The following is a 23027-nucleotide window of genomic DNA, read 5'->3' as shown; positions in this document are numbered from 1 at the left end:
AAAACGCAGAAAGTAGATATTTGAATATCGAATGCACTAATTATCCTACTACGTTGGGTGGACCAAGGGAAGAACCATGTGATAGCCCTTGATTTTGTCAATTAGCACCAGTTAACGACTTTAGCTATGTTTACAGCTACTTTTAAAATAATCAATGTGAAGAGCTAAACTGAGTTTAACTTTACATTCTCGTGTGTTACTTGGGCTCGTATACCGGCAGCCCAGTAACCACCAGCGTATCAGACTCTCCAAAACAGACAGATTGTTTGATAATTGATTTATTTGAGAGATCAATGGTGTCGAGCTGCTTGGCCTAGATTACTTGCAAGAATCTTCGAACTAAAGAAATCGCACGATAAGTAGTTGCCTTTTATGAAGCCTTTTTTACTTCGAAATAGAGTTGGCAAATAACCGTGTACCTGTGATTTTGTCACAGCTACTTAAATATCACAGTACACTTCAGCGACAGTTTACAAGGAATATTCGTGACTGATTGCCTGTGACAGCATTTATTTCCCGCTGCCAATCACAGACTCAAACATAGCTCTCATCACAGGAACAAATCGCTTCTATGCTATGAACCAATACAATGAGCAAGTTACTTAAGCTGCGACTGAATAACAGTAGATGTCCCAAAAAAATTACGCAGAGATTATTATTCGCAAAACAATCCGCAGAGAAAAATATAAAACTGAGGTAATTCTATATGACAGCATGACACTGTTAATATGCGTCCAAAAATATCGAGAGAGGTTGCAAAAGACTCGCTTTTTGATCCCAGGACCACAAATCCGAAAGCGGAAATTCCAAATTTTGTTTCTGCCAAAAGATATTTCCAAAAAACCGCAAAATGACCCGGAGCGCTCCGAAACCGGGGGTAGAATCCATAGTATTTTTGCGCAGAACTCCTTTCTGCATTGGCGGCCTTCGGCCGCCCTTATAAAAAATTATACCGGGGTTAGTCCAACACCGGTTTGGAGACCAAATCTATATCCGCGCAAAACACGTTTACCCACAGCTTTCCTTGTGGGTACATAAAATCATCAAAATTACAACAACCACATGGAAATTCTCAATTTTGTTTGGAAATATCTCCGGAGAGAAATAAAATTTCCAATTTCCGCTTTCGGATTCGTGATCCTGGGTCCAAAGCGCGTCTTTTGACACCTCTCGCGATATTTTTAGACGTTTTAGGAGTTGTACCCTAAAGTAAAAAATTTTCATTTTTCGCCTTCGGTCAATACGCGTCTTTTGACATCTCTCTCGATATTTTTGGACGCGTAATAGCAGTGTCATGCTGTCATATAGAATCACCAAAACTGATTCCTGTTGGGGTGTTATTTGTTTTTTTTTTTTTTCAATCACAGTCACGGTTTAAAGCCCTATAAGCTTTAGATTGAACTCAAATTCAGACTACACAAGAAAACACAACAATGTAAGTGCATCAGCATTTCTAAATTTTTTTTTGTAAAAAAAATTTTAACAAAAAGAAAAAATCTCATAATAAAAAAAACAATAGCCAACAATCCAAGAGCAATAATATTGGTTGTAATAAAAACAATAATGGCATGAGGTGCCTACAAATGCGAACTACAAAAAACAAGCAGCAAATCAAAGAAATAACAACAACAACAAAAAATCAAAAATACCGACATCTACATTACGATTGCATAGTCTTTCAGCTCTACACGCCACATAGTTTTCACTTTCTTTTCCTTAGTCACGGAACCAGTTTCAGTGATTTCTTCCGTTTATTTGCCTCTTTGCCCATTTAATGTGCCCTTTTACCGATATGAATGAGCAGATATGTATGTAAGTAGACGAATGCGTGAATATACTGAAAAGCGTTTTGTTTTGTTAACAAATCATGGACAATTATTGCTTGGTTAATGAGTAACAGAATCGGAGTTATTTTAGCAAATATTTCGCAAATGCGAAAGTTATATCTGTATGTATGTAGGTACGTCTAAATGTATGCACATACATACACCTGTGAATGAAAATATAGAACCAAAAAAGCGATTAGTCTAGGGTGAGTCCGGGATGAGTCGCAAAGGAATATGCGACTAATGCCAGTTTTGATCTTTTTGTATTCGTTGAACTGTTCCCTTTTGTTTGAGCGTGTTCTATGGAGAGACTAATTCTACCCATTTATACCAGAACGGGAATGATAGGACCAAGCTCCTTTGTACCATATCGGAACGAATGACAACTTATTATTGCCTCTTTGTTTATGTTCCCTAAAATGGGCTACATATATTTCAACCTGACTAATCCCAACTTTACCCAAAAGGGATTATAGGAAATCAATTAGGCCCCAATGTAGATAAAAGAGATCGTGCGGAGACTGCTCTCTTTAAGGATTAGTTGCATAATTTTTTGCATGTTATTTACAAATTTAATGAGTTATTTTTTTTTATTTAATTTGTTTTTTGGTCCTGCCGTTTGTCGCTAGCTCTGTTACTTTGAACTTTGACTGCACTCGTAAAGCAAATCCTATTTTATGCGGTTCTAGTTTGATAAGCAGACGTCCGTCATGGTGTAGTGATTGTACGCTGGTCTAACTAACCAATAGTCGCAGAGTCTAGTGACAGCACAGAAATCATCAAAATACTTTAGGCATTTTTTGCTAAAAAAAAGGCCATTCGGCTGTGGTTTTTGCGATGAGAAGCTTCGCAGAAAATGAATCTGCCTGAGCATGCGCCGTTCAATGTTGCCATAAAACCTGTAAGTCTACCAATTTGAAGATAAAAAATGACAAATCTCGGCTTTAGAATATTCTTGGATGTATATCGTGTAAAGTAATTAGTATAGCAGCAACAACATATCATTAAACTCTGGAACTAGTCTAAATTAACCGCGATTGTTTGAGTGTACGACATATGGTTTCAACAGTATAGTGTCATCTTTGTTACGGCGAACTCACTCAAGGAGTTGGCAGCGTAATTCATAGCTAATCAAATTCTTTTTTCAACCTCACCTACTATGGCGAATCCTAGGATGGGGTATGATGACCTAAACAGTCCAATGAGGTCATATCAAATCGTTCCTCAGATGGCCGGGCTAGTACCTAAATGGTGCAATTTTCAGGAACATACCTGATAAATATACGGTAAGGATCATCAGCATCAATAAAACCTTGCTGGAGTTTACTTACCACTACAGTAAGAAGAAGAAGATAGTTCGAAATGGTTTCTTGCATTTGCTTCGAAGAGGCTCTGCAGGTCACCAACCTCTAGTTTGAGCTTGGAGGGTAGTGACCAGCAAATTCGGTTGCTTTCTCGTTGCCCTCAATGTTACAGTGAACACAAATTCAAGTGAAATCAGAAGAAGTTCATTTCAGCTTAAAACATTTTGTTAGAGCCACTGATAGCCTTGGACGATGCATGATTGACTGTGTGAGTGCTTGCGTGTACCTCGCACCCTCTTACTTTGTTTTACGACAAGAAACAATAAGCCGACTATATAGCCAGATTAGTAGCCGAGTCAGAAAGGAAGCTTCAGCTCACACGTCGTAGAACACTTTGCACCCATCGGTATCTATAAGTTTGAGAAGGAAAATGACTTTAAACCTACTCTAGCTCTGATGCTAGTGTGATACAGCCTCTATATATATTTTCCAGGCTTGTTAACCTTCCGCAGAGTCACCGAAATGTGAAGATTTTGATAATAAACTGTAAAATTAAAATTTTTTGGGGTTTATGTAATGGAGGGGCTGATCTGATGAGCATTTTGTACGGAAAAGCATCCAACAGTGGTCATAAAGGGTATGCTTGTTCGTAACCTTTCAGGTTTAGATGTGAAAGGCAAGCAAGAGAAGGAAAGGAAAGGAAAGGAAGTAGAGGCAAGGAAAAGTAAGGAAAGGAGAGGTAAGGGAAAGGACGGGAAGAAATTGAAAAAGAAAAGGAGGGGAGAGGAAAGGCAACATTAGAAGTCAAAAATTTAATGGAAGGCTAAGTGTTAACGGTTTTCATCGACGAGTTACCGGATTGTTACCGAAAAGTTATCAATTTACTATCGTTTATTTACGAAAACTAATCGAAAAGCTATCTATTTGTTATCGGAGTGTTGCAAAATTCGTTATCGAACTGTTATCAATTTGTTATCGACGTGTTCTACAAAATTTATCGATTTGTTATCAAAAAGAAGTTATCGATTTGCTATCGAAAAACTTGTGATTTGTTGTCGAAATGTTGCAACCAATTTGTTATCATAAAGTTTCCCGCTCATTATCGAAGAGTTATCAAATAGGTATGTATTTGATATCGGAAAGTAATCGGTTTTTATCGGATGGTTGCCAGTTTCTTATTGGCATGTTATCGATTTGTTATAGTTGAATAAAACATGTTATAAAACAGATACTGAAAAAACAAGCCAATGATTCGGCGATAGAAAGCCGATAACAAACCGGTAACTCGACGATAATAATTTATATCGATGATAAGCCTATAATAGAACAATAACTTGCGATTTGTTATCGGAATGTTAGTGATTTGTTATTGGAGTTTCGATAGCGTGTCATCAATTTGTTATTGGAAAGTTGTCGGCTTGTTATCGAAAAGTTATCAAAAAGTTATGGATTTGATATCGAAGAGTAATCAATTTTATGTAGAATTTTTACCAGTTTGTTATCGGCATGTTATCGATTAGCTAGAGATGAATTACGGCTTATGAAATATGTACCGATAAAACTTCAGTATGAACTCGGCGGCACATTTGTAATCCATCGATATTAAGCCGATAAGAATAAAGAAAAGCCGATGATTCGGCGATAATAAACCGATAAAAAACCGATTACTCGACCATCGTCGACTTTAAATAATAAATAAATAAAAAAATAAATAAATAACGGTTCACCATCGATAATAAATCGAAATTTAAGCGATAACTTTTCGGTACCGCTAATTCTGATAAGAAGGTCTTTTCGAAAGGTCGGACATTTTTTGTTTCTGTTAAGGCTACCTCTCTAAAAGTGTGTTAGAGTGCAAGCAATGCCTGGAAAGAATCGTGAAGCATACATCTATACTGTGTTCCAGGGAATATATGGCAATGAAAGAGCGGATGAACTAGCTAAAAAGGGCGCATCCCTTGAAGCTTGCTCCGTAGACGTCCCAATCAGATTTGGCGAGATTAAGAGAGGGCGAGAGGTGCACATGATCGATCAAGCGGGAAAGGCGTGGGTTCAAGTGCGGGGCTGTAAAGTATCGAAGATTATGTGTAGTTTTTACAGCCTTAGCCTAACAAAGATGCTTCTATCATTAAAAAGAGAGGACTGTAGACTCATGACGGGTATTCTGACTGAACACTGCATTCTGGCTTCATATGCCTTCAAATTAGACTCCAGCTATTAGGAGTGATACAGCTTTTAGATGTAGAAGAAGCAAGTGGCAAAGGTCTTAGAAGCCTTCTAGCTTTTGCCAAGAGGACACAGTTTTTTGATAACATTGGTCCTGGGTTTTGATAGGTTTTTCAGTTTGGTCGCTATATAAACTTCTGGGAGCACTACGGACTCATTGAGTCTATGTGAGGTCCTCATGGACAGGCCAGTTCAACCTAACCTAACCTAAGGCTACCTCTATTGTGGTTTAACTTAAATCTTTGAGCGAGCGCTACTAAATTTAAAATTTCAGTTTTTAGACGTATGTGCGTTTACACATCGAACTTCACGAGTGCATCCATGTTTCGAAAAATACTTAAATGAGAGTTAGAAATTGACTGAAGACATTCCATGTTATAGATGAAGAAAGTGAAAGTGTATATCATATCGCTGGAGAGGACTTTTGAAATTCAGTGGATTCTTCTTCCTATACATGTTGAGCAAGAAGAAGAGAAACAAAATGTGTTAATACATTTCCCTATTACAGCAATCCCAAACTACATATTTGTGTGGTAGCCTTGTGACGTCATTTTAACCAAATCATAAATGCATGAAACTGCCATTCCCTCATTATCCGCCCAGTAAGCAAACGTATCGTGACATAACGCCAGCAGCACCTTTTACACCGTTTACTTTTACACCGTTTACTCTGTAAGTGGTATGCAATTACATGGCTGCCTAGTTACGCATTTTATTACTTAATCACCGAAAAAATACTTTCAATAATTTTCTATTTTTAATATTTTGCAACTTGTTGTTGTTACACTCAAACTCTTTTTAGTTCCGCACATTTTTTTCGATGTAAATTTTACGGTAGTCGATTTGCTTGAGCAACAGGTCATATCGCATACATCTGTTACACATAAAATTTGGTACTGGAAGTTTACGCATGCGCAAAGAGGCGTAGTTGCTTGCAACACCTTTATTTTTTACTCTGCTTACAATTTACACATAAATATCGCATGCACTTGTGGTATTCAACTTTTGCAGCTATACAGTTTTGTTAATTGCTGTTTTGAAATTTAATACCCAATTGCAAGTCACTGCTGAAAAGAAGTTATCTCGGACACTACTGATCGTATTGGAATACAACTTTCTTTAAAGAAACTTCTTACATTTAGCTCTTTAAAGCTTACTGATACACCAGGCGCTTCGGGATGTACATGATTGGACATCAGGAGTCGGTATTATCTGTATCTTGTATTATTTACTAGGAAATATAAGGCTCTCAATTGTGTTAGGCCTGATTTGGGAGGGTTTAGCCTACAGTAAGGCACACACCAAAACATCTAGGAACTATAGAAAAAGAGTGAGGAAAGCCTCCGCGACGCTGTATGCATGTACTTTTTCTCCCATAATCTACTATGGGATCCTTGTTTGGTGAGCAGCCACACAAAAAAGTACTTCTGTCAAAGGACAAGAGGGGTTTTGCAGATTAACAGTGATTAGCATAATGGCATGGCATGCCGTTCTGCATACCCCGCCTGCAGGTAGCAAAGCCGTATGGCCATAGCAATATAGCATCATCTACTGTAGGGCGAGCAGACTACATGGCTCCTTGCCTGAGTTTCGAAAGAGACTTTGAGACCACCATAGAGTTGGAGTGTTTGGGGCAAGGAAGCGAAAATTACAGAATACACATGATATCGATGCCTTCATATTAACGCCATGGCTCATTTCCGGTGTTCATTATGTCGATCTAGAAATAAGTAGATCCTACAGACTATCCTACAGCGCACTGTAGTGTCTTTTAGGCAGAAACTGTAGGCGTGAAGAAGACAGCAGAAATTCTTGACAAAACATGCTTAACCTGCAATCGCGTCATGTAGTTTCGCCTGGGCCGCCGATGTTGGGCATTATTCGCATTATGGTTCCACTAACTTTGAACATTTTCTCTTCCACCGCCTTGAGGTGATCCTTAAAAGTTAATTTAGAGTCAATATTTACTCCTTAATATTACAAGTAAGGCTTGGATTTTATTTGATAGCGTCCTATGGCTAAGCCTATTTCATTTGTAGCCGTGAAATATATATATTGATAGTCAAGCGATGATTAAAGCAATAAACTCACATAGTACCTAATCAAGAAGGGCTTGGAATGTAGAGAAGCATTGGATAGACTTCGAGGCGGACCATATATCTATACTGGCTTCTCGGTCAAAAAAGGATATACCGATGAGTTGAGGGTGCAGCACTCACTGAGTCGACGGTAGACGTCCCAATCCGGTTAGGATAAATCAAAAAAGACATCCATCTATTGATTCATCAAGCAGGAAAAGCGTGAATAGAAGCGCGCAGGTGCAAACTTTATAAGAGCATGTGCAAAGTCTTCGACACTAGGCTCACAAGGCTGCTCATATCTTCAAAAAGGAATGGGCATATTAACTGGACACTGCCATCTGGCGTTACATGTAAAGTGAGGCATCGTCAGTAATATCAGCTGAAGGAAATGCGAGCTGCAGGACGAAACGGTTGACCACGGTTCTTGTTCGTGTCCTGCGCTCGCGAGATCAAGGGTCGAGCTAGTAGAGGTTGCAGTGTTGCCGGATCTCGAAGTTCTAGAAAACTTCTGGCATTTGCCAAGACAACGGAATTATTATATAACATAAGTCCTACTATATAATTGGGGTTTTTTCGTTTGGTCGTCAAGCAAATTCTAGTAACATCATCACATTCAATCTATGGGAGATCTTTATTGACCAGCCAGTTCAACCTAACTTAACTTTACTCCTGCCACCCGCAATTCTTAAAACTTCTATTATTGCCCAGGTATAATTTGAAAGAATGTGACGCCACAAGTTAGTGTCCAATCATATGACCAATCATGAGTCTACATCCCTCCTTTTTTAGTAATAAGAGTAATTTTGTTATTATATGGTCGAAAGCCCGGCACTTGGTCGATCATGTGCAACTCTCGGCTCCCCTCGGCTAGCTCATCCGCTTTTTCATTTCCATATATTCCCTTATGCCCAGGGACGAATAAAGATGTATACTTCTCACTGACCCGTTGTTTCTAGGGATTGCACTTACGCTAACACAGTCTCTGACAAATGAAAAACTTTTTGTAATATGTAAAGACATAGCATATGCTGTGTTTTCTTCTGGATATGAAAGAGTTCAACCTAACCTGTAACAGTGTCAAGAATGGAGTTGAGCCAGAACAAAGTTTTGAATTTGACTCTGAAAAAATGGGGCAAGATGAGTGATTCAGCTTTGGAGTCCACCGGCTCAATGCGAATGAAACTGTTTGTATCCTCATGTTTATTCAGATCAAACAGCTGATGCTTACAGAGGTGTGCCCTATATGACACAAAAGCTGAGCTTAACTTTTTTATATGATCTATCCTCCGAGGAACAAGGACATTTGAATGCTGTGGAGTTCCAGAGTAATGCTCGTGTTTTGTGCTTTGAGTGACTTTTTGTTCCGAACGACTTCTAGAATTTGACTTTGCCATTGAACCTTAAGTTCGAGTCGCCACCTTTATGTGCTATTAGATTTGGTGCGGTGTACTCTCGCGTGAAGACAGCACGTGCATTTTTTCGAGCTAATATCGGTGCCCCGTTTCTAGCCCAATTGTACATTATTGGAAATTTTGTTTCTAAAATGGCAGAGGAAGTTTTTCGTACTTAACAATGCTAAATGTATCCGAAATATTTTTTTACCCTAAACCTGAGTGGATCCAGCTGGGTAACACTCATCACACAAAGTAGCACAGGTATAACGTCTACTTGTGTGGTACCTATATTAACCATCTCACGAATCGTGTTTCCACTACTTAACTATGTGCAAAAAAATATAAGTTTTGTTACTAATGTGGTTACTCTTACGGTCCCTGCTCCCTCAGTTGTCTCAGCATGTTTAATTGCCCGGATTATTGCTACAATGGTAGGTAAATCCTCATATTATGTAATTATTACAACAAACAGCGAAAATACCAGCAAATCATTCAAGCATCTGCTACAACTAAATGCTCACAAAGAGTGACTTAGGCCCGGTTTTTCATTAGCTGGTTAATCTTAGCTTAAACTAAGTTTGCTTAAACTCTGGTCAAATTTAACTCCAGTTAAACTACTGAGTTGTTTTTCAGTCAAAGTTTAAGGCCGCTTTTGGGGCAGCATTTTTTATACGGCAACATTGGTATTTTATTATCTAGACAACTTGTAGATACGACAACTGGATTTTGTTTACCCAACAAACATTTAAAAGATATTTCTCCAGCGAAATATATATCTAGTTCCGGAGGTGATATCCAATATCATCATCAAGTTATTCTTAAACCAGATAGTTCTCAAGTTGATATCCAAATCCATATAACAGCCTTTTAAAAGGTATATTTGCTTTTGTACTTTACTCTTCAAAAATAGCTTCAAAAGTGAGGTTATGGCATTGGTTGGTTTTTGCAGTGTGAGCGAGTTAAAAACAAGTAAGGAAGGCTAAGTTCGGGTGTAACCGAACATTATATACTCAGTTGAGAGCTATGGAGACAAAATGAGGGAAAATCACCATGTAGGAAAATGAACCAAGGGTAACCCTGGAAAGTGTTTGTATGACATGTGTATCTAATGGATGGTATTAAAGAGTATTTTAATAGGGAGTGGGCCATAGTTCTGTAGGTGGACGTTATTTAGGGATATAGCCATAAAGGTGGACTAGGGGGAGTCTAGAATTTGTTTGTACGATATGGGTATCAAGCGAAAGGTGATAAAGAGTATTTTAAAAGAGAGTGGCCTTAGTTCTATAGGTGGTCGCCTTTTCGAGATATCGCCATAAAGGTGGAGCAGGGGTGACTCTAGAATGCGTTTGTACAATATGGGTATCAAACGAAAGGTATTCATGAGTATTTTATAAGGGAGTGGGCCTTAGTTTAATGTGTGGATGCCTTTTCGAGACACCGCCATAAAGGTGGACCAGGGGTGACTCTAGAATTTGTTTGTACGATATCGGTATCAAATGAAAGGTGTTAATGAGTATTTTAAAAGGGAGTGGACCTTAGTTCTATAGATGGACGCCTTTTCGGGATATCGTTATAAAGGTGGACCAGGGTTGACTCTAGAATGCGTTTGTACAATATGGGTATCAAACGAAAGGTGATAGCGAGTATTTTAAAAGGGAGTATCCCTTAGTTCTATAGGTGGACGCCTTTTCGAGATATCGCCATAAAGGTGGACCAGGGGTGACTCTAGAATGCGTTTGTACAAACAATATGGGTATCAAATTAAAGGTATTAATGAGGGGTTTAAAAGGGAGTGGTGGTAGTTTTGTATGTGAAGGCGTTTTCGAGATATCGAACAAAATGTGGACCAGGGTGACCCAGATCATCATCTGTCTGGTACCGCTAATTTATTTATATATGTAATACCACGAACAGTATTCATTCAAAGATTCCAAGGGCTTTTGATTCCGCCCTGCAGAACTTTTTCATTTTCTTCTACTTAATATGGTAGGTGTCACACGCATTTTACAAAGTTTTTTTCTAAAGTTATATTTTGCGTCAATAAATGAATCCAATTACCATGTTTCATCCTTTTTTTCGTATTTGGTATAGAATTATGAATTTTTTTTAATTTTTCGCAATTTTCGATATCGAAAAAGTGGGCGTGGTCATGGTCGGATTTCGGCTATTTTTTACACCAGTACAAAGTGAGTTCAGATAATTACGTGAACTGAGTTGAGTAGAGATATATCGATTTTTGCTCAAGTTATCATGTTAACGGCCGAGCGGAAGGACAGGCGGTGGACTGTGTGTAAAAACTGTGCGTGGCTTCAACCGATTTCGCCCTTTTTCACAGAAAACAGTTATCGTCCTAGAATCTAAGCTCCTACCAAATTTCACAGGGATTGGTAAATTTTTGTTCGACTTATGGCATTAAAAGTATCCTAGACAAGTTAAATGAAAAAGGGCGGAGCCACGCCTATTTTGAAATTTTCTTTTGTTTTTGTATTTTGTTGCACCCTATCATTACTGGAGTTGAATATTGACATAATTTACTTATATACTGTAAAGATATTAACTTTTTTTTTTTTAATTTGACTTTAAAGAAAAATATTTTTAAGTGGACGTGGTCGGTCTCCGATTTTGCTAATTTTTATTAAGCAAACATAGGGGTAACGTTCCTGCCAAATTTCATCATGATATCTTCAACGACTGCCAAATTACAGCTTGCAAAACTTCTAAATTACCTTCTTTTAAAAGTGGGCGGTGCCACGCCCATTGTCCAAAATTTTACTAGTTTTCTATTCTGCGTCGTAAGGTTAACTCACCTACCAAATTTCATCGCTTTATCCGTCTTTGGTAATGAATTGGCGCACTTTTTCGATTTTTCGAAATTTTCGATATCGAAAAAGTGGGCGTTGTTATAGTCCGATATCGATTCATTTTAAATACCGATCTGGGATGAGTACCCGGGGACCTACATACCAAATTTCATCAAGATACCTCAAAATTTACTCAAGTTATCGTGTTAACGGACGGACGGACCGACGGACGGACATGGCTCAATCAAATTTTGTTTCGATACTGATGATTTTGATATATGGAAGTCTATATCTATCTCGATTCCTTTATACCTGTACAACCAACCGTTAGCCAATCAAAGTTAATATACTCTGTGAGCTCTGCTCAACTGAGTATAATAAAGTGCAAGTTTAAGCTATTTAAAAATACATAAAACATTACTGTATTGAAATAAGTAAAAATGAATATTGAAGTCAAATGTATTTACTTCATTTTGAAATAATTTGAGTCTTTAGCTTGTTGAGTTTTGTTTTTGTAATTTAAAATTTCACCAGTGCCTTTATTAGTGTTTATTTGCACAAATATTTAAATTTCAAATTTTAGCTAAAGGTTTAGTTGGGTTCCTCACCGATCCTCACGTTCGGACTTATATCTTGTTATTAGTCAAAATTTTAAGATTCTAAAGTGTTAATATCAGCTGCCACTTTCTGTCACTAACTATGTTTTGCGACAGTTTTCTGATAGCGTCACCCGGATAAATTATTGTCGTATGTTATATGTGTTCAAATGTAATATACGACATTATTTTATCCAGTCAACGATATGAAAATGTAAACTTTTGTGTGTGTTTGTTGTTTTGTTATTGTTATGTATGCTTTAATTAATTAACTTTAATTTCTTTTTCTTTTTCTTTAATTTCTTTTTCTTTTTCTAAACATTGTACTTGCGATAGACACATCTTACCACTTCCCCCCACATCAACTCACTTTTTGTATGCATGCGGTGAAAGTGGGTCGATATGAAAGTATCACCCGCACCAATTTTATGAAAAAATAATTCTCACATATTTATAAAGCCGTGACCAAAGTTTCACGTTTATATCTCTAGTGGAAGTATTTTTGGCCACCAACTCCATATAAGACCGACCAGTGTGCTTTGAGAGATTTTGAGAAATGTACAGTTCTGAAATGAATATTGGACATGATTCTCCAGTTGATATCCTACATTGGATATCGAGTTGAGATTAAGTTGAAAACAAATCTCCAAGGTGGTACCACCAAAGGCGACATATATTTATTGTGAGAAATAAACACCTGATTGATAGTGGTAATGAAGCGTAATTTATCAAAAAATAAATTATATATATTTTATTTTATTTTCGTGAAAATACTGTAGTATTAGAATCTTACACTTGAGTCCAGTCAAAGAACCATAAGTCGGGAGCGATAATTTCTTCAACTTAAGTAATAACATTTTTCGCTTTATAAAAAAATCCCCCTTTTGTTGAGTACACAGTGATTCTCAAGTTTAGCCACTGTTTCGTAACAACTCTTAAGATTTTAGAAGTATGATATTAATTAGGGCTGGGACTATCCGCATATTCGAATATCCGGATATCCATATGGATATCCGGTGACACGGATAAAATCCGGACGGCATGGATATCCGGTTAATATTCGTTGGTGAAACTATCCGGATATCCGGATTTATATATCATTATTTTTTATAATTTATTTTATTTATCGGCTTATATTCTGGCGCAGATTTAGAGAGAAAAGCTGCATCCATACCATTCTCTTGAAGATGGAAAAACCGATAGTGGCACCATATACTTGATGTCGGTCCTTTGTTATGCAGCTTTTTTCCCAATATAAACAAATGGCACTGTTATTTTCACTTGCTGATCATTTTAGCACTCATTATTAGTCTAAATTGTAAAATTGTTGATGTTTGTAAAATTGTAGCTTTTTAATTTTTGACATTAATTTCATAATCTACAAACATATTTTGTGAATAATTTTTCGATGTTTGCTTCGTTCAATTCTGATATGCATATATTAAACTTTTATATTCCAGTATCCGGACATAAGGATATCCGGATTTTCCGTTTACGTATCCGGATATCCGGATAACCGGATTATTTGCTTAGCTATTCGGTTATTCGAATATCCCGTTTATCCAGATAGTTGAAAAATCCGGATGCAGTTCACAGCCCTAATATTAGTCAACATGAGCTCTAATGCTACTCAAGCCCAAATGCTTGTTGGGTATATTCGGCGCCATTTCGAACGACAAATCACCGATAGGTTAAGTAAATAAAAAAAATTAATAAAATGTAAGGCGCGATAACCTCCGAAGAGATTTCAGGCCGAGCTTCTCTTCTAATTTGCGTCCTGCACCTTTTTAATTTTTCCTACAAATTTGCGGGACGAGACCTACTTGTTTTATGCCGACTCAGAACATATGAGTTTTCACTGAGAGCTTTTCATGGCAGAAATACACTCGGAGTGCTTGCCAAACACTTCCGAGGGGCGACCCCGCTTAGACAAATTTTCTTCTAATTGAAAAACCTTATTTCTAAAATTTTGATGTTGCTTTGCCGGGGTGTGAACCCAGGGCATTCGGTGTGGTAGGCGGAGCACGCTAAAATCATACCATGGTTGCCGCCCGATAGGTTAACTAGAGTTTATCCCTGCCAGATCGGCCGCTTAAGCTCAGCTTAAAATTCAGTTAAAGTAGACTGAAAAACTGCAGAATAAGTTTAAGCGTAGTTTAAATGACAAACTGGGTTGAACTTTTTCTGAAAAACTGATCCTTATGTTAACTTGCAAGATCTCTTATGAACGAGTTTTTCCAACCGCAATGAGACCGCTGATGAATATGGTATGTATATATGTAGATGGCTAGACTGCATGCGGCAAGCGTGAAATGATTACAGCGATGGAATTTTACAGCATCTTAGTGCCAGTTAAGGCAATGGTAAGATGACGTCTCTGATTTCGGAAGTAAATGTGACACTGAAATGTTTGTTGTAAATTAAATGTTGTTTATTACTTCCACTTCCACTTTCGTTTTCGTGAAAATTTTCTGGAAACCAATTAAAAGTACCGTAGAAAATTTATAGAGCCGGAGTCACACCAGCCCATTGTCCTCAAATCTGGAGAAAAGTTAAAGTCATCTTAATACATAGTTCACTAAATTGCTAGTGACTACAGATCCATAGGCCTTAAGTCCTTAAGGATGAAGGTCTTTAAAAGGCTTTTGGATATGATTTTGTTTTGTTGACTTTCCGACAAAGTGAATAATAATTCATGTATATATTGTCAAATTTGGTTTGGAGAAAATCCGGTTTTTGTGATGTGTAATCTTCAGTGTCATTTTTCGTTTGGATATCCACAGAAGGGCGGCCCCAACTGGATCCAAACTTATTCTGTATCGCACGTGAAGGACAGATTAACAGAAACTATCATTCAAGAAATAATAGGTAGAAACGTCTACAGATTTCTAACAATAGACTCTGTCAATATTTCTGGAACAGAGCGTGATGTTATATACAACCAAATCTGCCGTCGCAAGCAATGCTAGAAGCTAAGATAACACAAATTTACAAGCTTCAGTAACAAGCACTCGCCGAGAGGACATCGCAAAGCTGCAAGAACGAGTTTTCTTTATGCTTCTGTGGAGGAAAAGATTATGTGTTAGGTTAGGTTAGGTTTGGTTGAACTGGTCGGTCAATGAGACCTCACATAGACTGAATGAGTCCATAGTGTTACCAGAAATGTATTTAACGACCACACTGAAAAACCCTATCACACCGGACCTATGTTATAAAATAACTCCATCCTCTTGGCAAATACTAGAAGCCTTCTAGGACCTATACCTCTTTCTGCTACTAGATCGGGCAGCTGCATCACTCCTAATATCCGAACTCTTAGGCTGGAAAGCGCAGGGCGCGAGCACAAAATGTGTTCGTTCGATCGCTTGCTTCCTCCTCCAACCCGCACTTCTTACATTTGGTATCACTGACCAAGCATAATTTAAAGGCATTTGACGCCAGAGGACAGTGTCCAGTCAGAATACCCGTCATGAATCTACAGTCCTCTTTTTTGATGATAGAAGCAACTTTGTTAGTCCAAGGTTGTAAGGCCTACATATATTCTTCGACACTTTACAGCCCGTTTACACTCTAAATGGTGCTGCGCTCTCTCTATTTGCGGGAGTAAAGTATCTGGACTTCGAGATCGATAGTAAGCTTAGCTGCAAAATTCATATCAAATGGCTGGGAAAACAATGTACAATGTTAAAGAGCTGAATAAAGGAGAGGTAACAGTTATTTATACTTAGGTCGTTCAAGATGACGCACTAAGCGAACATGTTCCTTAACCAATTACCTTTGGACTTTAACATATGTGAAACAACTGACTGTTTTGCAGTAAGACCTCATTAGTCTGCCTGTTGGAGCTCAAGATAATGTGGTCGAAGTGGTATCCTCAGCAGATTTTCTGGTATGACTCCGACATTATTTTATACATCCTCGCTGAGTTTTCTTCCTTGATCAGTTAAGGTATCTATTACAGTCCGTCTTCCTGATTCGTCAGCTTAATTTCCCATTGCATCGCCCAGGGTAGTAAGTAAATGCAAGATGATGCCTCAAACATGGCGCTGGCAGGAGTTCCTCGTTACGGAAGCATTGCGGACAACGGGAAGGAGATACATTGAGGAGGACTAAAAAAACAGTCATTCACATTGCCCGTTACGTCTAGCAAGTCATTCCCAAATAGTACGAGACAGTCCTGGAACTTCTTTATTGGCTAAATTTAAAGTCAAGTAGCAACTGTTCATTACACATCGTTCACAATCCAAATCTCAGCAGCAACAGTATCGTCAAAATTACCATTAATTTCTTACCTTCTTAGAGAAGCTACTTCTGTAAATTATTGAGTCTTATTCTTGGACTCATTGGCTTCCGACGCGCACAGATAAACAAAGCATCCTATGGCAAGGGTTTTTGGGTCCATCGTAACGTTTATTTTTGTCCTCATAGCCACCTTTGAGTTGGTGCCAGGCACGTAGAGGTATTTTCCGTTGTTGGCTGTCAAAAAGTCTAAAAAATTTGCCATATTAGTTCTGGGGCTGTATTAGTATGTGTGAGTTTTAAAATGTACACTTTTTCTTCATATAATTTGGTATAAAAGAACAATGTATATTTCAAGACTCACACTTACTGTATACATCCCCTGATTTTCACCATTAAAGCGTACCGGTTGTGCTGGAGCAACCGCAGGATACCCTCGCTTTCCCATTATTATCAGAAATGGTGATCTAAGTAATTTTTTTTGCTTTTTTTGAATGCTACCTTTTGGCCATTTTACAGGTCGCTAAGGAGGTCCAGAACTCGGCATGAGTATGGAGCTTCCTCAGCCGGGTCTGCACCGCCAATTTAAAGATGCCTTAGCTTCCACGGTTTTAACAAGGCGGAAATGATGGAATATTAACACCACATTAATTTCGACCAGCTATTACCCTGAGATGGACTAATATCGTCACCGACAGCATACTTTCCACTAGAGAGCATCGCCATCAGAATCTTATGGAACGCAATTTTGAGGATAGCATAAGAATATTATGGTGGCATCCATTTGTCTTGCCACTGTGGCCCTTCTCTCTCACCGCTTTTAATTATTTATTGCTTATTTGTATCCCCTAATGATATTTGTAGCTGACAGATCAGAAGTCATTCACTATCCGCCACCTTGTATACCCGAGGTTGCCATGAGTTCAGCGAGCACCATTAATATTAGCTGTGTTTTTTCACATCTATATACGTATACGCTTAAACTTTATATGGACTGCTAAGCGACAAACTTTAAATACACCTCTGAAATTGTTACGCATAAAATTAGTACTACTAAATTTCAATACGCATTATACTCAGATGTAACTGAAATATGTGGCTATGTTTCACCCTCTGCACTAATTCTATGCGCGTCCACTATTTACCACAACTGATTCAGCTATATGTTATACACAGAAATACAACAGAGGGTTGTGTCTCCACTTTTCGGTACACCCTGTGCTGTAGCTAGTTGTTTAACCACTGCCGCTAGATGGGTCTCCTAAGCATTATCTAACCGAGGATAGGCGTTTTTTTCACACGCAAACGAAACGTATACGCGTGTAAAAAAAAACACGGCTATTATCATCGTAACTCTTTCGAAACATGAACAAGACCTAATGCCATTTTTTCTCTACTTTACAGTACTATCAGTCACAGTTCTCTCTCAGTATTATGCATAAGCGGCCAGCATCGACTCAGATGATGATTACGAGCCAAGGCACTTGAAAAACGACCAATGTAAGTTCACTCATAGTAAAATAGCTTCAAATCTTTTAGTTTAGTATACAGTTTGGATTCACATCTACTTTTAAGGCAGCGTCTTTTTCAGTCGCAATCGGACTCACCATTCTCCAAAGGATACGTGATTGCTGAAAATTCGAGACAATTTGGATGTGTGGAAACAAATAAAGTAAAACAAAATAATCGCCTGAAAGCTGGCTGAGAGTCATCATCTTTAGATTCAGAATCAGATGCTTATTCGGAATCTGAAAGTAGAGACGCCGACTCGGAGGATGACGACGATGATGATGAAGAAGAGTACTATGACGATAGCGATGATGAAGAGAGCAGTAGCACAGATAGTAGTAGTGATGAAACTATTCCGCGCCTACTCTTTCAATCGGCATTCAATCGCATCTCGGAAACTTTAGGCGCACTTAATAAAATGGGACATTTGTTGGTGGATATAACGCGCGGTGGGCAGCATGAACCCAAACCTGAAACGTATCAAGCGTCTGGTGTGGGAAATGAGGTAAATATTGCCACTAGTACTGTTAGTGGGATGAGTACAACAAGCGCTATAACGACTACTAGTACAACGACGGCAGCGCCATCTAGAAAATTTAGTGACGTAAATCCGACAGGTAAAATACCTGCGCCACCATCACATGAGAGTAATCTCGTAAACGAGCAAAAAATTACCAATTTACAGACATTAGTTAAGCGCGAGGGAGAAACACAAACGCCAGCGAATCCCATGTTCGTTGAAACCAAAGATACCAAGAAGAAGAAGAAAAAGAAGAAGAATCGGAATAAAGTTATGACTACCAGCAACGGGTGCGGGTAGTCAAACGCAACAACTAAACAAACTACACACCACAATGCGACTAAGTACGACTACCCACCCGACAACCACACACTCAATAGATCGTGTTGATCAGTTGCCAGCGACTACTGAAGATGTGATCGGTAAAGACGCCGAAAATTATTGCAAAACACCCAACGGGCGTCCTGGCCGCTGCGAAGATTTGAGTAGCTCTCCCGCTTTATTATTGAACAAAACGTCCAACTGCACCACGTCCAGCATCATCACCATTTTGGTGTTAATACCACAGTTAAAACCCTCAAAAACCACCACAGCAACAAAGACTACACCTAACCCGCTTGGCAATGAGTTAGAACTGCTAGGCAACAATAATATTGTAGATCCAGAAGAGTGTGGACAACAGGAATATTCATCGGGGCGTATTGTTGGTGGAGTTGAAGCACCGAATGGTTAATGGCCATGGATGACGGCAATATTTTTGCATGGTCCCAAACGTACAGAGTTCTGGTGTGGTGGCTCGCTTATTGGTTCCAAATATATTTTGACAGCAGCGCATTGTACCAGAGATTCGCGTCAGAAACCGTAAGCTATTTTAATTTGTTCCCATTTGAATACTTTTGAAGCCGGTGTCATATTTTAGTTTTGCAGCGCGACAATTTACTGTACGTTTGGGTGATATCGATTTATCGACCGATGCTGATCCTTCGGCGCCAGTTACATTTGCTGTGAAGGAAGTGCGCGCACATGAACGGTAAGTGGTGGAGAACAAACTAAAATTGGCAATTATTGAGGTACTTGTGACTTTTGTTACACCGATGATGGGTGAGGGGAAATGGGGGGATTCCCCAGGGCCCGGGGTTTCTCAGGGGCCCGCGATTTACAGGTACTAAGACATTTTTTTTTAAATTCAGGAGAGCCTTTAGTTGTTCCATATGCAAATGTTAAGCCGAATTTCAAAAGCAACCAATATTGATAATAATTTTTCGCCTGAGCCTTCGAACAGGGAGGAGACAATAAAAACATCAAACAAAAATGTATGTTTACATGAATCCGAAATCGTAGAGTTTTCTTGGTAACACTGATGAAGGTTCATCTTCAACAACAATACCACCAACTCTGTATCAAAGTCCAGATTATTTAAACGAGTTTGATATCGGTACCATTAATAATGAGTTTTTGCGATCTGAAGAAGTCAACGAAATAATTCCGCGAGGTAATCAAAAGTGCCCTTTTATTTTTCCACGTGATTGTCATGACGAGGCATTTCCCACCGCGTTGTTAAACAGAATCTTGCCAAATGGAGAGAAAGAGGAGCGTGACTGGTTAGTGTGGAGTGCCAGTAGCAATGCTTTTTATTGCCTGTCATGTCGTCTGTTAAGCGCCAATATTTTATTTAAATCTACCTAAAATTTGTTGTCCTGGCGGATATTCGAAATTCCAGGTATGGAAGAAGCTATACGATAAACTGCCATCACACGAAAATACTCAAGATCACATTAAATGTTATATTCAATGGCGATCTTTACAAAATCTAATTCAAAAGGAGGCTACAATTGATACACTTATCAATGAACAGCTAATCGCTGAAACTCAAAAGTAGAAAGAAATTTTATATAGAATTTTGGCCACTATTTTATTTTTTGGTGAAAGAGGCCTATTTTTCAAAGGCGAAAGTATATATCTTGGTGAAGGAAAAAATTGGACATTTTTTGGGCATCTAAGATCTCATAAGCCAATATGATCCGATACTTAGAGATCATTTGGAGAATGTTAGGATTTCACAACGACAGCACAAACGTTTACAAGTTCACTTACTTTCCCCAGAGATTCAGAACGAGTTTATAGAAATTTGTGCAAAGCATGTGAGGGAAACTATATTAGATCAAGGCAAGAAAGCCAAGTATTTTGCTATCATCGTTGATGCTACGCCTGATGCTAGTCACGTTGAACAGAATACGTTCATTTTGCGCTAACTCCATTTCAATTCGGAAGCAACAAATTTTACAATTCAAGAACGATTTTTGGCTTTCGTGAATGGTAACCAAAAAACTGGTCAGAAAATCGCTGATCTAATTTGCTATACTCTAGTCAAACATGAAATCCCATTAAAAGATAACGGCGCCAATATGAAAGGAGCTTACAACGGATCACTACGTCATACTCGAATGCTGATTACTCGCCTTGTGCAACCTACAGTCTCAATTTATGTGGTATTTATGCTGCAGAATGTTGTACCGGTGCAATTATTTTCTTCGGAGTTGTACAAAAATGTTTTACTATTTTCAGCAGCAGTCCACAACAATGGGACGTCCTCAAAAAAAAAGTACCAAGCTCTCTTCACAGTCTTTCAGACACTTGGTGATCGGCTAGAATTGAGGCAATCAGACCATTTGCAAACCATGTTCCAGGATTAACACAAGCACTAAACTCATTACTTAAGCTATATTTTACTGCACAAGCATACGGAGATATTACCGGCATTCTCAAGTACAACAACAAGTTCGAATGTATCTTGCTGCCCTCAATTTGGTTCAAAATACTGACTACCATTAATGAAAGAAACGTCGTACTCCAAGCTAGAGACGCCACCATAGATGTTAAATTGGGTGAAGTCCGTACAACGTCATTCGAAGTGCGTTTGGGACACACGCTAATATTTCTAATTTTATAAATAAAATAAAAAACGAACATGCAATAACAGAAACAAAACTGCAGCAATTTTCAGCTGGGGCGAGTCATATCGGAAACGCAAGATAAAATATAAGACTTCGTTTTTTGAATATTGTAAATTCATTTGAAAAAGATAAACCCGAAAAGATTTAATTAATTACATGCTTGCTATTGCACACAATTTAAAATTTTAGATTTTAATACTTTTTCTTTATACATAATTCCTTCCAAATAAACGAACGTTTCTGAATTTTGAGAAAAATTTAATGTTTTTTCTGTTTGCCTTCTCAAATTTGACTTCTGAGTTTTCACTTCTGAAATTTGACTTCTGAGATTTGACTTCTTAGTTTTGACCTCTGAATTTTGTCTTTCTGAAAAAAGGGTTCTGACTAATGTTTTCTGAAATCTGAATTTTTGTTTTCTGAATTTATGGGGGGCATCCCGACATCTTGATGCCTCATTAGCCTTACAATTGTAAACGAATGCAAAACAGTTGCTATTCAATTCAACATCTCGCCAAAGTTTCCGGACATTCGAAAGAGAAAACCCAAAAAACGTTTTGAAGATAATGGAAATGAGATGATTAGGGATGATACAGAGTCTGATTTTAAAAACAATACATTCTTGGTGATCGTGGATTCGGTAGTCACTGGCATTACTGAACGATTTGCAGCTATGAGAATTTGAACGAGACGTTTTCCTTTTTGTGGCAATTTGAAGACATGGATGAAACTACTATTCGGGCGAGTGCAGCAAAATTTGTCGGAAAATACAAGTCGGACGTTTCTCAAAGCTAAGAATGCGAAATAATTCACTTGAAACACATTTACGAAGCAAATTTTGATAATGGTTTGTCACCATTGGAATTGCTAAATGTCATCTACATATGTTCAAAATCTGTATACGATTTTCCCCAACATTTGTGTTGCTTTACGTATCTTTTGCACTATACCTGTCACCGTAGCTAGGGCAGAACATTCTTTCAGCGTCCTTGCAAGAATCAAAAACTTTCATAGATCGTGTTCACCTCAAGAGCGAATTTAAGGACTTGCCACGGTTTGTGTTGAATCCGTTTTGACAAGACAGTCAAATTTTAATATTAATTTAAAAAATTTTGCAGCAAAAAAAGCAAGAAAAGCCACTCTTTGATATCCGAACCATCTATATTGAATAATTAAAATTTATAATCATCATTATATTTATCAGAAATGTACTAAAATGTTACCAAATAACTAGAAAAGAATAAAATAGTATAAACAGTAAATACTCTGTGTTAATTTTATTTTTAGCACTTAGTCCAAAAATCATTTAGTTGATGTGGGAAAAATTTTGTTTGATGTCATCCATCAATAGTGATTCATGAATGAGACGTCATTGATTCAAATTAATCAAATGTATTAGTGGATTTTTTATAGGGGGCTCGTAAATTGTTTAGTCCCGGGCCCGGATTTTCTGTCTACGGCCCTGGGTGTGAGAGTGGGGAGCGCGAGAGCAACTCACTGGGCTTGTTAATATGAACTGATCGGAGTAGTTGAGAGCGAACGATGTCGTTGATTACTACTACGGTGAGATGACTGATCTT

The 23027-nt window shown here is 38.1% G+C and overlaps 1 protein-coding gene and 1 pseudogene across 2 annotated transcripts in view; one reads left to right on the top strand and one right to left on the bottom strand.

The window, feature by feature from the left end:
• LOC137234018 (serine proteinase stubble-like) overlaps nucleotides 1-22662 on the top strand; it is a 28903-nt pseudogene extending 6241 nt beyond the window's left edge.
• The window catches only part of LOC137234031 (uncharacterized), a 199263-nt gene that overhangs the window by 104449 nt on the left and 71787 nt on the right, over nucleotides 1-23027 (bottom strand). The window lies entirely within an intron of this gene.

Source organism: Eurosta solidaginis, chromosome 1, assembly GCF_040869045.1.
Source record: "Eurosta solidaginis isolate ZX-2024a chromosome 1, ASM4086904v1, whole genome shotgun sequence".
NCBI classification, from domain to species: Eukaryota; Metazoa; Arthropoda; class Insecta; order Diptera; family Tephritidae; genus Eurosta; species Eurosta solidaginis.
The sequence above is the reverse complement of the archived record's forward strand: the minus strand, read 5'-3'. Positions and strand labels throughout refer to the sequence as shown.